This window comes from Lissotriton helveticus, chromosome 1_1 (assembly GCF_964261635.1).
Source record: "Lissotriton helveticus chromosome 1_1, aLisHel1.1, whole genome shotgun sequence".
In the NCBI taxonomy this organism is placed as follows: Eukaryota; Metazoa; Chordata; class Amphibia; order Caudata; family Salamandridae; genus Lissotriton; species Lissotriton helveticus.
In genome coordinates this window covers 2,018,138,405-2,018,152,589 of record NC_136057.1, presented here as the reverse complement: position 1 = coordinate 2,018,152,589, position 14,185 = coordinate 2,018,138,405, and the positions used below count along the sequence as shown (strand labels likewise).

The following is a 14,185-nucleotide window of genomic DNA, read 5'->3' as shown; positions in this document are numbered from 1 at the left end:
CAGACCAGAAGCTGACGCCCTAACTGATAATTTACTGAAGAGGAAATACCCCTGAAAGACAGTGAAAAAGCCTCGGAAAAGGGCGACCAACTGCAATCGAGAGGCACTTTTGGAAACTGTGGAAAGACCCACTACCGACAAGACTATATGTGTGACCACTTTTGATACCGCATCAAACAACATAAAAAGAATCATTCCATGCAACTGGAGAATCGTGAACTCCAATGGCTTACACCTAGAAAAACCCTTGTTTTCTTTTAAAAGGAGCCAGAACATAAGGGATTTACTGGTTCATACCAGACCAAGGAATACATCAGCGAGACCTGCCGTGGTCCAGGACCAGGAGAATGCATAGGGACTCGCGCCAGTGATGGGGCACACGAGGTGTGGGACGTGTGATATGTGTCACTTGACTGCAAACCCAAAGACGGTGAACATTGGCCTTAATCACCCATCGGAACAACGGAGGCATACCAACTGCAACTCGATCAATGTCATATACATGCTCAAATGCCTGTGTTTTCTTATCTACATTAGGATGACCACCTGCAGGGTGAAAGTCAGGATAATGGAACACAGATCCACTATCAGAAGCCTAAGGAAGACTACCTGCCTGACCACTCACACGGCAGAGGACCTCTTTTGGACTGTCCTAGATAAGCCCAATATCACTGCAACTGCTCGTAACCCAGAAAAAACTCTTTTTATCAGGGAGCAGAAATGGATATACAGGGTCCGCAACCAAATCGAAGGCCTTAATGACGACATTCCTTGGAATGCTTGGAATAACTTATGAGACACATTCGGGCCGCCTGTTTCCCACCTTAACCATCCCTTGAGTATCAGGTCTAACATGTATGACATCAAATACACATAAGCAAAGGGTTCTATGATCTCTTCATTTTGGTGGTGTCAGATATGGCCCCTAGTTCCTGATAGTAGTTCACCTCTTTGGACCACGATTGAGGCAGGTCTAATTAATGCGGGGGGCTTTTTTGTCTCCTCTGGTAGCATAAATGTACCCGATATTGGCCACTGTAGGCACAGACAGATGCAGCAGTATATGTCAAAGCATTTCAGTTTTCTGTCATCTAAAATCATAATTGTGGAGCTGAACACGTGCCATTTTAAGAGATTTGTAGGATAATTTGGAGTTCCCACCTCAAATGCGAGGTATTTATTTGCATGCATACACCAGAGATGATAATTATGAAGTAATATGGGCACACCGGACTGGCGCTCCACACACGCTCCGTCTGTCTATTATGAGCGTGGCTTAAATGAGATTGATTTATTTTCGTTTGGGGCTGAACATACCGCACATTCACTCTGACATTTCCTACACCCAAGATAGGGCAGGTAGTCACGCTCCACCTCCCAATCTGCCTCTAACCTATCCGCCACTCGCATACGTCACGCACGTGATGACGCAGACCGAGGCAGGGACAGATATCACCGGCTCCAACAGCGCAGTACATTGCAACTGCAAGACGCTGGGAGGGACAATTCATCTGAAACAGCTCACCTTGATGAAGTAAGTTAATTATCTCTAGTGCCGCCATGGAAGGCGGAGCAGGCACTCTGTGGGCAATCACTAGAATTGACAGACCGAGTCCCAATGCCAACCCAGTGACTTGCTTACAGTAGAGCAAACTATTGTATCAGGCCCTAAGTCGGTCCGTTTTTCTACTCATCACGCACTTAACTATTGGTTTCCTCCTGTTTTATCTTTTTATCTCTGTATCCCAACAGCGTGTGACTATAGGGAGCTGTTCTTGCTCCCCGCCAATTCAAGCTGTGATTTTAATAAACTCTGTAAGATTTGCAGAGTGAATGGTCGTGTCTCTTTCACTTAGCACTGATGCCTTTTTACCTTGGGTAATATTAACGTAAGGAACGAGTGTGAGTTGAGCGCTCAAATGGGATGTCTATCCTCGTTAATTGGGACATAAGGCCTTGCGAATTACACTAGTGGCCTCTGTTTGATTGCAACGCCCATATGGAATCGCTGGTTTGATCAGGTTGGTAAAAACCATCTTTTTTATCCTTGTGTGATTTGTGCACAGAGGGCACTGCACTGTATATTTGATACATGTTCTTGTTGGTTTTATTACAGGTTTCCCTCAGTGAGCAAGTTACTCTTCCATTTCTTTTCTGAGCATTCACTCAGATGTGTGTCTACACTCTACCCTAGGAGTGAGAAGGTAGGTTAGTACCTATGGGATCTTTCTCTTGTTAGTCCGGATGAAAGCCAGGGTATTTACAGTAGCTGGCTGACACATGTCGACATTCTGCAGAGTGAAGGGAAACCCCGCAGACCACGCCAAAAACCTCGGCTTCATACTCAACTCATCACTCACCATGAACAGACAGGTTAACGCAGTCACCTCCAGCTGCTTCTACACCCTCCGCATCCCCCGCAAGATTTTATAATGAATCCCCTTGGGGTCAAGGAAGACAGTCACCCATGCACTCATCACCAGCAGACTGCAATATGGCAACATACTCTACGCCAGCATCAACAAGCACCTACTCTGCAAACTCCAGACCATACAGAACACTGCCGCCAGATTCGTCCTTGGGATCCCTCAACACCAATCAATCAATCAATCAATCAAGACATTTATAGAGCGCGCTACTCACCCGTAGGGTCTCAAGGCGCTGGGAGGGGGGGGGGGTGCCGTTACTGCTCGAATAGCCAGGTCTTGAGCTTCTTCCTGAAGGAGAGGTGGTCTTGGGTCAGGCGTAGGTCGGCCGGGAGGGAGTTCCAGGTCTTGGCGGCTAGGTAGGAGAAGGACCTTCCTCCTGTTGACGCTCTCCGGATGCGGGGGACGGCGGCGAGGGCGTGGTTGGTTGATCTGAGGTGGCGCTTGGGGGCGTAGAAGTTGATTCGGTTGTTGAGGTAGGTCGGGCCTTGGTCGTGTAGGGCTTTGTGTGCGTGGGTGAGGAGACGGAAGGTGATTCTTTTGTTGACGGGGAGCCAGTGCAGGTCTCTCAGATGTCCGGAGATGTGGCTGTTTCGTGGGATGTCGAGGATGAGTCTGGCTGAGGCGTTCTGGATCCGTTGGAGTCTCTTCTGGAGCTTGGCGGTGGTTCCGGCGTAGAGGGCGTTGCCGTAGTCCAGTCGGCTGGTGAAGAGGGCCTGGGTGACAGTCTTCCTGGTCTCGGTGGGGATCCACCAGAAGATCTTCCGTAGCATGCGCAGGATGTTGAAGCATGACGAGGAGACGGCGTTGACTTGTCTGGTCATGGAGAGGGAGGAGTCCAGGATGAAGCCCAGGTTGCGTGCGTGGTCCGTCGGTTTGGGTGCGGTGCCCAGGGCGGGGGGCCACCAGGAGTCGTCCCAGGCGGAGGGCGAGGAGCCCAGGATGAGGACCTCCGTCTTGTCTGAGTTCAGTTTCAGGCGGCTGGTCGTCATCCAATCGGCTACATCTCTCATCCCTTCGTGCAGGTTGGCTCTGGCGGCGGCGGGGTCGATGGTCAGGGAGAGGATCAGCTGGGTGTCGTCGGCGTAGGAGATTATGTTGAGGTTGTGTTGGCGTGCGATGGCCGCGAGGGGGCTCATGTAGACGTTGAAGAGGGTGGGACTCAGCGAGGATCCTTGAGGGACGCCGCAGATGACTTCGGTGGCCTCTGACTTGTACGGTGGTAGGCGGACTCTCTGTGTTCTTCCGTCGAGGAAGGAGGTGATCCATTCCAGTGCCTTCTCCTGGATTCCGATGTTGCCGAGGCGTTGCACTAGGGTGCGGTGGCAGACAGTGTCGAATGCCGCGGAGAGGTCCAGGAGGATGAGGGCCGCTGTTTCTCCGTTGTCCATCAGGGTTCGGATGTCATCGGTGGCGGCGATGAGGGCGGTCTCGGTGCTGTGGTTGGCTCGGAAGCCAGACTGTGAGGGGTCGAGGGATCCGTTCGTCTCGAGGAAGGCGGCCAGCTGTTTGTTGACGGTCTTTTCGATGACTTTGGCCGGAAACGGGAGGAGTGAGATGGGACGGTAATTCTTGAGTTCGGTGGGGTCCGCTGTTGGTTTCTTGAGTAGAGCGCTGAGTTCGGCGTGCTTCCAGCTCTCAGGGAAGGTGGCGGTGTCGAAGGAGGTGTTGATAATGTCTCGCAGGTGGGGTGCGATGACAACGTCGGCTTTGTTGAAGACGTGGTGAGGGCAGGGGTCGGTCGGCGATCCGGAGTGGACGGAGTTCATTGTGCGGATGGTGTCTTCGGTGCTGATTGGAGTCCAGGCGCGGAGGGTGGCGGTGGGTGGCGTTGCTGCGGCTGTGGCGTGCGTCGGTTGGATGCTGAAGCTGTTGTGTATGTCCGCGATCTTGTTGTGGAAGTAGGAGGCGAGGGAGTTGCAGAGGTCTTGCGATGGGGTGATGTCGTTGTTTCCGGCGTTGGGGTTGGAGAGCTCTTTCACGATGTTGAAGAGCTCCTTGCAGTTGTGTGCGTTGTTGTCCAGCCGGTCTTTGTATGCATTTTTCTTGGTGGCGCGGATCAGTTGGTGGCGTTCCCGGGTGGCGAGCTTGAGGGTGGTCATGTTGTCCATTGTTGGTTCCCTTCTCCAGACTTTCTCGAGGGCTCGGCAGTTCTTCTTGGAGTTCTTGAGTTCGTCGGTGAACCATGGGGCTTTTCTGCTGCCGGGTCTGCTGGGCGGGGTCCTCAGAGGGGCGAGTTCGTCCGCGCAGTTGCTGATCCACTTCGTGAGGTTGTCGGCGGCCTGGCTGGGGTTTGCTGAGCCGGCCGGAGGGTGCTGGCTCAGGGAGGCGGTGAGCTGGTCAGCTGTGATCTTGTTCCAGCTTCTTCGGGCAACCTGTTGCTGGTGGTGGTGGGTCGTCGTTCTTTTGAAGGTGAAGTGGACGCAGCTGTGGTCTGTCCAGTGGAGTCCTGTTGCGTGGGTGAATGCGATGTCTTTGCTGGATGAGAAGACGGCGTCGAGTGTGTGTCCGGCGAGGTGGGTGGGGGTGGACACCATCTGCTTGAGTCCGAGGTTGGCGAGGTTGTCAAGCAGGGTGGTGGTGTTACGGTCGCTGTCTTTCTCCAGGTGGAAGTTGAGGTCCCCCAGGAGGATGTAGTCGGCGGAGGGGAGGGCATGCGGGCTGATGAAGTCGGCGATGTCCTCGCTGAATCGTGTGCGTGGTCCCGGGGGTCGGTAGATGAGAGTGCCTCTGAGGGTGGTCTTCGGGTCGGTGACAACACATCAGCCAACACCTGCGGAGACTCCACTGGCTCCCCGTGGGGAAGAGACTCACCTTCAAAATCCTCACCCACGCCTACAAATACCTACACAGCAACGGACCCAAGTACCTCAATGACAAAATAAAGTTCCACGCACCCAAAAGAAATCTAAAATCGTCCAACCTCGCTCTGGTCGAAACCCCGTGCATCCACAGAGCCAGAGCACGCGGTGGATTTTTTTCCCACATTGCAGCCAAGACCTGGAACGAGCTACCGGCAAACATCAGACTTGCCCCCTCCCTGAACACCTTCAGGAACACCCTCAAGACCTGGCTCTTTGCCTAAACGGAGCTGTGTACCCCCCCCCCCAAGCGCTTTGAGACCCTCAAGAGTGAGTAGCACGCTTATAATTCCCTGATTGATTGATTTATTATAGCCTACCATACCATCATCCACTGGTCCCTTAATGACCTTGTTTTTCTGCACCAGTTCCATTTGTGATCCCACACTGGTTCTCTATGTGTTGTATTGTCTTCCCCTATTGCTCCAACTCCAGCGGTGGTCTGCACGGAGGTGTGTTAGCAGCCGTTCTTTTGAAGGTGAAGTGGACGCAGCTGTGGTCTGTCCAGTGGAGTCCTGTTGCGTGGGTGAAGGCGATGTCTTTGCTGGATGAGAAGACGGCGTCGAGTGTGTGTCCGGCGAGGTGGGTGGGGGTGGACACCATCTGCTTGAGTCCGAGGTTGGCGAGGTTGTCAAGCAGGGTGGTGGTGTTACGGTTGCTGTCGTTCTCCAGGTGGAAGTTGAGGTCCCCCAGGAGGATGTAGTCGGCGGAGGGGAGGGCATGCGGGCTGATGAAGTCGGCGATGTCCTCGCTGAATCGTGTGCGTGGTCCCGGGGGTCGGTAGATGAGAGTGCCTCTGAGGGTGGTCTTCGGGTCGGTGACAACACATCAGCCAACACCTGCGGAGACTCCACTGGCTCCCCGTGGGGAAGAGACTCACCTTCAAAATCCTCACCCACGCCTACAAATGCCTACACAGCAACGGACCCAAGTACCTCAATGACAAAATAAAGTTCCACGCACCCAAAAGAAATCTAAAATCGTCCAACCTCGCTCTGGTCGAAACCCCGTGCATCCACAGAGCCAGAGCACGCGGTGGATTTTTTTCCCACATTGCAGCCAAGACCTGGAACGAGCTACCAGCAAACATCAGACTTGCCCCCTCCCTGAACACCTTCAGGAACACCCTCAAGACCTGGCTCTTTGCCTAAACGGAGCTGTGTACCCCCCCCCAAGCGCTTTGAGACCCTCAAGAGTGAGTAGCACGCTTATAATTCCCTGATTGATTGATTTATTATAGCCTACCATACCATCATCCACTGGTCCTTTAATGACCTTGTTTTTCTGCACCAGTTCCATTTGTGATCCCACACTGGTTCTCTATGTGTTGTATTGTCTTCCCCTATTGCTCCAACTCCAGCGGTGGTCTGCACGGAGGTGTGTTAGCAGCCCTTTGATAAAGCATACCACAGATGTTTGTGGATGAGGGCAGTTTTAACACCCTAGGCAATTATTTTCATCGAGCACTCAAAGTCCCAATTTTTTTTTTTTTTTTTTCAAAATTAAAGTAATTTAGATTTTTAATCTTGAAATGTTCCAATTCTCATCTTCATTGAAAACAATCTTCAATACAATCTTCAGCCCAAATGCAGCCAACAAGTGTTTCGTCTGGTCGAATTAGACCAAAGGCTTCCTCAGGGCTGCAACCCAAACAAAGTGTAATGGTACCATTATATTCATGATTTGCCATCAATATGACAACAACAGTTTAAAAGCTTTTTTCTAATGTCAAGGGGATACATCCCAAAACATACATGTGCTCAAAAGTAATGATATAGATCATTATTTTGCTCACCACCAAGTATAAGCTAGAAGCACCCAAGTGTGATGATATTATTATTAGGTGGGAAATGTAGCCTCCATCTAATTTGATAGTTATTTATCTGTTTACTAAGGTAACTTATAGTGGGTTAGTATAAAGTAAAGATGCGACCATGATGCAAGGCTTCATACCTATATTCGTCCACGTTGCTCAGTTTTAATTTACTTTTAGTCTAAATCCTTGTCACATTTCAACCTGTAAGAATTATTATAGTCCTGAATAATCTAATTAGATAATAATCTCAGCTCGCACTCTATATTTCGTACAACAGAATTAGTAATCGCTGTTAGTATACCACTGGGCTCTCTTACCTAATTTCTTCGCAAGTCTCCCATGTGTACCGGGCTATAGTATCAAGGTGTCGTGTTCCGTCACCTAATTTACTTTTAGTCCAAATTCGTGTCACATTTCAACCTGTAAAAATTATTGTAGTCCTTAGTAGTCTAGTTAGACATTAATCTCAACTCGCACTCTATATTTCGTACAACAGAATTAGTAGCCGCTGTTAGTATGCCAACAGGCTCTCTTACCTATTTCCTTCTCAAGTCTCCCATGTATAACGGGCTATAGTATCAAAGTATCGTGTTCCGTCACCTAAAGAGACGAAAACCCGTATTAGGGATACTACTACTAGCGTTATAAAAGCAGTCTCATATTGCCGTCTCATGACTAAAAGCTGTCTCACCTCATGTACAATATCTCGTACTTCGGTGCGCGTATCTCCGTTGTGGCGTCCTAGTTTTGCGCCATCTTACTATTCTTCTTTATACTTAAGTGAAGGCGGGGGGCGTCTTAGTTAAACGCGTAAATATTACATAAACGATTGTCACTTCTCTTAAAAGTGTTGTATGTATCTTTAATTCTTAAATTACATACGTTAAAGTATGTAGATTAAAGTCGCCATCTTGTCATGGTCTTCCAAGTCGGTCTCAAGTGGGATCAAGGCTATATGAAAAGTGATCTTGTATCTTAATTTAAAAGCTACAATTACTGAGATCGTATAATTTCAAAATGTATTTCGAATATAGTGTTAGTTGTTTTCACATTCAACTTTTATTCATAATTCTCCTAATGGTGACGAAACCTGTCACCTGTCCATAGTGAAGCAAAATATGTGTAAAATAGAATCGCCATCTTGGGAGGGTCAGTTATATAAGGACCGTCTCTAGTGAAGTCATGGCTAAGTTTAACCACGCTTGCAATTTATTCAATATAAATCTAAAACTAAAATACGGCGAGTACGTCTTATGAAGTATTTATTATTTTTAATAATGGTACACCACTCCATATTATTGTGATATAATCGTACAAAACGCGTATACTAGATGGAGCATCCCTCAACTATTTCTCTACTAGTTATTATGTGATAGGTGTATATGGGTATCTATTCTAAATTATACATTTTTTATTTGTTATTTTAATATATTAGATAATTATGCAATGTGGAGGGACACTAGCATTCTGCCTTACTGTCCGGTCGCAGAGAATAGGATTAGGGAATACATGCAAAATTGCAGAAGATTCAAGTTTGGAGGTAGCGAGTTTTTGTATCTCAATCAAAACATGTTGGACATGTAAGACATGAAGAACATATAAAAATTATACATATAACTAGCTACATTTGACAACAATTAGATGCAGTTACAGTAGTCTGTTCTGGATAGATCCAATTATTCCTATCATCTAACAAATTCCATTGATTAGTAAACATTACTGTAAATAGAATCATCTAACACGTTGTATATTACTGATTCTTAAGCATTACAGTAGGTCAGGTCATCTCATAATAGAAACACAGTTATTCATTCCCTAAGAAGAATTCATATTCATGGTCAACATTTAGACCCATTTCTAAAGCTTTCAGTTTAATTAGCCAGGTTACTTCCTTCCTCCTAAGTGTAAGTGTCCTATTACCTCCTCTAGGGTCTGGTTCTATATGATCTATGCCATGATAACTGAAAATGTGTTTTGTTCTGTCAAGAGAATTTCTAATCAAATGAGCTGAGGTTGGATACCGGGTATCCCCCTGTCTGATTGCTCTAAAGTGCTCAGACATCCTATCTCTGAGCCTTCTTTTAGTACTCCCAACATATATCATTCCACAGCTACATGCGATTACATAAACAACAATAGTTGTGTCACAGTTGATAAATTTCTCTATGGTGATTTCACCCGTGCCATTATAGTTGAAACTAACTACTTTTTTCTTTGCCCATCTGCACGAAGAACATTTTCCACATTTATGGAAACCTCTAAATTTAGATAGCCAGTCTTTATTCACAGGTTTCTTGGGGTAACTAGGGCTAAGTATGTTGGCAAGTGTCAGCCCTTTCTTGAATGTTACAGAGGGATATCGGGTAATATATGGTGTGATGTCTTGATCTAACATCAGTAGGTGCCAATGTCTCTTAAGAATTGAGTACAGTTTAGTACTCTCTGTACTGTAGTGTGTAATCACTCTAACTTTAACTTATGTATCATTAATAGCTTTCTCTGATTTAACTTTTAACGTATCTTTTCGTCTTAGTTTTTTGACTCTAGTGACTGCTGTATCAATCACTTTTTTCTTATACCCTCTCCTCATAAAACGTACTGACATATCTTTCAAGTTCTTTTTAAAATCACAGTCTAAGGAGCAGTTGCGCCTGGCTCTCACCATTTCGCCATAAGGTATTGCTTTCAGTTGACTGTTCGCATGACAGCTTTTGGCGTGAAGTACTGCATTGCAGCTTGTCGGTTTTCTAAACATCTGACTCTTGAGATGACGTTCTTCTACAAATAGCTCAATGTCTAGAAAGGTAATTTTGTTATGATCATACTGAGTTGTAAACTGTAAATTATATGAATTATCGTTTCGATAGTCAAAAAATCCTTTTAGTTGTTTTACCGATCCCGTCCAGACTAGGAGGCAATCGTCGATGAATCGACCCCAGTAGTGTATATACTGGATCCATTCACTGTTGCCAGGGCCCCAGATTCGCTCCGCCTCATACCTCTTTGTTAGCAAGCGACGGAGCGAATCTGGCTCCCATCGCAGTCCCGAGTTGTTGCCGGTACCAGATTCCATCAAAGAGAAAGACATTGTTTTTCAATACCAGTTCTGTCATTTGAAGTAACCTTTGTGAGTGATCATATAACTCACAAATGTTACTTCAAATGACAGACAAAGCAACCAGAATGAAACAGAGGAAAAAACAAACAAGCATTGGCATAGCCAATAGGTCTCGCCTTTGGGACTTTATAAGTGTTTAGCCATGCAACACTTGAAGTTGTTGCACCAAGGATATTGTACTAGACAACTAAACACTTATAAGGTCCCAAAGGGGAGACCTATTGGCTATGTCAATGCTGTTTTTTTTTAAAAATGACAAGCAGTGCTATATGGCTCCGGCTGCCACTTAGTCCACCACATCCCACGTAGATGCTGCAGCCATCTTTGAATGGTTTTAAAGCCAATTCAAAAGCTGTCACCAGTGTATGTGAATCCCTATCTCTGTGAGACTGCTCTCCTGCTTCCCAATTCTATTAAATACAAATGATGTAAAAAGAACATCCCTTCCTGAGCTGCACGGCTCATCCTACCCACGTTTCATGTGCAGATTTGAAATACTGATGGTTTGGGCTTCCCGGAATTCAACTGGTTGAGAGGTAGACAGGTGTAGAGAGGTAGAGAGAGGTAGAGAGAGAGGTGTAGAGAGGTAGAGAGACAGAGGTAGAGAGAAGTAGAGAGAGAGGTAGAGAGAGAGAGGTAGAGAGGTAGAAAGAGGTAGAGGTAGAGGTAGGGAGAGAGAGAGGTAGAGAGAGAGGTAGAGGTGTAAAGGTAGAGAGAGAGGTATAGAGATAGAGGGAGAGGTAGAGAGAGAGAGGTAGAGAGAGAGAGAGAGGTAGAGAGGTAGAGAGGTAGAGGTAGAGGTAGAGAGGTAGAGGTAGAGAGAGAGTGGGAGAGGTAGAGAGGGTGAGAGAGGTAAATAGATAAAGAGGTAGAGAGAGAGGTAGAGAGAGAGAGGTAGAGAGAGAGAGGAAGAGAGAGAGGTAGAGAGAGAGAGGTAGAGAGAGAGGTAGAGAGGGGTAGAGTGAGAGGTAGAGAGAGGTAGAGAGAGGTAGAGAGAGAGGTAGAGAGAGAGAGAGAGAGAGAGGTAGAGGTAGGGAGAGAGAGAGAGAGAGGTAGAGGTAGAGAGAGAGAGAGAGAAATAGGGGTAGAGAGAGAGAGAGGTAGAGAGAGAGAGAGAGAGAGAGAGAGAGAGAGAGAGAGAGAGAGCAATAGAGAGAGAGAGAGAGGTAGAGAGAGGTAGAGAGAGGCGTACAGGTAGAGCGAGAGAGAGAGAGAGTGGTAGAGAGAGAGAGAGAGGTAGAGAGAGAGAGAGGTAGAGTACTAGAGGTAGAGAGAGAGGTAGAGAGAGGTAGAGAGGTAGAGAGAGAGAGAGGTAGAGGTAGAGGTAGGGAGAGAGAGAGAGGTAGAGGGGGAGAGGGAGCGAGGTAGAGGTAGAGGTAGAGAGGTAGAGAGTGGTAGAGGGAGAGGTAGAGAGGGAGAGAGAGAGAGGTAGAGAGAGAGGTAGAGAGAGAGAGGTAGAGCGGGAGAGGAAGAGGGAGAGGAGGAGAGAGTGAGGTAGAGAGAGAGGTAGAGAGAGAGGTAGAGAGAGAGGTATAGAGAGAGGTAGAGGTAGAGAGAGAGAGGTAGAGAGAGACAGAGGTAGAGAGAGAGAGAGATAGCGAGAGGTAGAGAGGTGTAGAGAGGTAGGTAGAGGTAGAGGTAAAGAGAGACAGAGAGAGGGGAGTAGAGAGAGAGGTAGAGAGAGGTAGAGAGAGAGAGGTAGAGAGGTAGAGAGAGAGGTAGAGAGAGAGAGGAAGAAGGAGAGGCAGAGGTAGAGAGGTAGTGGTAGAGAGGTAGAGAGAGAGAGAGAGGTGGAGAGAGAGGTGGAGAGAGAGAGGTAGAGAGAGAGAGGTAGAGAGAGAGGTAGAGAGAGAGGTAGAGAGAGAGGTAGAGAGAGAGAGAGGGGGAGAGATAGAGAGAGAGGTAGAGAGAGAGAGGTAGAGAGAGGTAGAGGTAGAGAGAGAGAGGTAGAGAGAGAGGGAGAGAGAGAGAGGCAGAGGTAGAGAGGTAGTGGTAGAGAGGTAGAGAGAGAGAGAGAGGTGGAGAGAGAGAGGTGGAGAGAGAGAGGTAGAGAGAGAGAGGTAGAGAGAGAGGTAGAGAGAGAGGTAGAGAGAGAGGTAGAGAGAGAGAGAGAGGGGGAGAGGTAGAGAGAGAGGTAGAGAGAGAGAGGTAGAGAGAGAGGTAGAGGTAGAGAGAGAGAGGTAGAGAGAGAGGGAGGTAGAGAGGTGTAGAGAGGTATAGAGAGAGAGGTAGAGGTAAAGAGAGACATAGAGAGAGAGACGTAGAGAGAGAGGTAGAGAGGTAGAGAGAGAGGTAGAGAGGTAGATTGGAGATCCTAGCATTTCCAGAGCATTAAAGGCACTACTCATTTGTAGCGTCATTCCTTTCACTGCACATCCTGCTTTATCTAAATAACTAGGGCCCTCAAATACAAAAGGATGTTGTGGTCATAAAGCTTACAATTTGCAGCATCACAGTGGTTGCTACTGCAAAACCCCTTTTTAGAGTTGTGTATAACCTTCATGATTGACAAAAGGGTTCTGCATCTTACTTCATATTGGAATTTGGAGGGGCAGTGGAAAGGGTGCTATCTTCAAATTGCAATTTACAATGACATATCAATGGTTTTCAAACGCAATGGCAGTCGCAAACCGTTGATCTGATACCAACACTGAGCTGCAGTTGGTACATGATTCAGAAAAGAAAAGTTGTCTCTGTGGGACAGCTTTCCCTTCGGGAATCATGTCAGGCGGCAGTGAGTACAGACAGTGGTCCAGGGGCTACACTCGATACTGCAATGATCATGAGGGACGGCCCCTTTGGAGCTCAAGGCGTAAACCCTTTAATCCATCTCATATGCAGACCCTTCTGTAATACTAGTGCTTATGGTGCAAAAAAACAGGCATATCGTGTGTGGTGCAGACACTTCTGTTCAGTTTTAACTCTTTTTCAGTTGTCAACAAAATATTTTAATTCGTATTTTGGTTTCCATTGTTAACTGTTTTTTAATATATCCATTATTTTATTTTATTTGAGAAATAATGGATATATTAAAAACGTATAACAACAGTTAATAATGGAAACCAAAATATGAATTAAAACTGATTATTACCATGGAAAAGAAATTGATGAAACTTTAATGTTCGCTGAAAAGTGCACACATCCATCGGAACAGAAGTGTCTGCACCACACACAATAGGGTATACGAAAGGGCACCTAAAGAGTAGGTACCAGGATGTAGTAGCACCAACAAAAGAAAGGAATATAGCTTGAGTATGAATAAATCACGAGTGCACAGAAGGACTTTCAAATTGATCTCGCAAAAAACAGGCAGACACACCCATTGCATCTCTGGGCGAATTGTGTAATTCGGTGCTGGCGTTAATGGGGCTTTGATGGTTTTCACCCCTTCCTGGGGCCCCTGGCTGCAGCTCCACTCTTCCTTAGCTTGAAAAATGTGCCCCCCCCCCCGAAATTTGACTCTAGCTGTGCCTCTGCTTCAAGCTGTGGGAGCAGCCAGGCTCGGCGGACCTTCTCTCTTGCCCATCAGCAGGACCGTCATTGCAAGCGCTTTCTCACGCTTTTAAAATTGACGGCCCTGCAGACAAACACCACTGTGGGGGCTGTCAATAGTGACGGACCGGTGTTCCAGGGGGGGGCAAGTGCCCCCCCTTGCCCTCCCCTGCGGACGCCCATGCTAACAGCGACTACTAATTATGTTGTAGGAAATATAGAGTGCGAGTTGAGATTAATGTCTAACTAGACTACTAAGGACTACAATAATTTTTACAGGTTGAAATGTGACACGAATTTGGACTAAAAGTAAATTAGGTGACGGAACACGACACCTTGATACTATAGCCCGGTACACATGGGAGACTTGCGAAGAAATTAGGTAAGAGAGCCCAGTGGTATACTAATAGCGATTACTAATTCTGTTGTACGAAATATAGAGTGCGAGCTGAGATTATTATCTAATTAGATT

General features: G+C 47.0%; 1 protein-coding gene across 1 annotated transcript in view; it reads right to left on the bottom strand.

The window, feature by feature from the left end:
• The window catches only part of TTLL7 (tubulin tyrosine ligase like 7), a 1,017,987-nt gene that overhangs the window by 548,323 nt on the left and 455,479 nt on the right, over positions 1-14,185 (bottom strand). The window lies entirely within an intron of this gene.